Raw genomic sequence first — 1,345 nt, forward strand, 5'->3', positions numbered from 1 at the left:
AGGGCGTTGGGACGGCGAGGCGGCGTTGGGTCGGGGCATCGAGGGCATCGAGGGCGGCTAGGGCGTTGGGGTGGTGCGGGTGGCGAGGGCATCGAGGCATCGGGGGGTCGGGGGCGTCGGGGCGGCACCAGAGAGGTGAGGGAGAGAGAGGGAAGACAGAGGGGTGGGGCGCGGGGCCGACCGTTTTTTAGTTAGGTTTAATTTCTTTGCCGTCTGCTAGCAGATGGCAAAGAGCGTAGCTAGTGGGGTGGGGCCGGGGGGAAACAGCCGTTAGGTTTTCACTTTCTTTGTCGTCTACTTGTGGACGGCAAAGTAAGTGGCCGTTAGGTGGTTCTCACTAGTGGGCCACCCTCCCACTTTGTTGTCTGCTAGCCAACGACAAAGCTTCTATGCCGTCCACTAGCGGACGACAAAGAGCTAGCAGACGAAAAACAAGCTCTTTGCCATCCGCTCTTTCTTTGCCGTCAGTTTTCTGTATGCTCATGGCAAAGTCCTTCTTTGACATCCGTTAGCTAAAGGAAAAGAGCTGGCTAACGGCAAAGATCCTGATTCCAATGGTGACATATGTGATTCATGGAACCATGCGCTGGTTCAGTGTGCTCTATGGCCACGCTAGTATGGGCACTAGCGAAGGATGGTATGGTGAAACACATGTTGGCGACAAGGATTACAAATGTAAAATTATGGCTAGCAACTATGCACGATTTGTTGTAGTGGTAGGATTTTATAGAGATGGTAGTGCACTTGTGGGCAGCATGGTATGCACAAAGGAAAGCTTATATGAACATGAATGTCAGTCACTAATGTCCACTCATCTTTTTATTAAACACTTCATCGCTGAGATTAACTCCATCTCCTATAAACATCAAGTCGAGCCCCAACCAGCTCGAGCTCATGTACGAGAACCTTGGACCAGACCGCCGATTTGGTACTATGAAGATCAAGGTGGACGGTGTGGTGAGGAGACATGGAGATAGAGGATCCCCTGCTGCTATCTGTTGGGATCTTCTTGGTATCTACTTGGGCTCATCGCCGATTACTTTTATGGGTGTGACAGATGTATTAACTTTGGAAGCCCTACCTTGTCACGAGGCTTTGGCATTGTCAAATGATTTTAGCATCTCTCGGGTGATTATTTCTTCGAACAGTGTCATGGTGCTCAAGGACATTGAAACAAACTAAGGTGGGAAACATGCAAGTGTTATTCAAGAGATTCAAGCTACTTATGTAGAGTTTTTGGAGTGTAAATTTAGACATGGAGAAGGTATAGAAATTTTCAAGTTGATAGTATAGCCAAAATTTCTTTATCTTTAGTTTTAGGAAGGCATTTGTGGTTCCTTCAACC

This window comes from Triticum aestivum, chromosome 7A (genome assembly GCF_018294505.1).
Source record: "Triticum aestivum cultivar Chinese Spring chromosome 7A, IWGSC CS RefSeq v2.1, whole genome shotgun sequence".
Lineage (NCBI taxonomy): Eukaryota > Viridiplantae > Streptophyta > Magnoliopsida > Poales > Poaceae > Triticum > Triticum aestivum.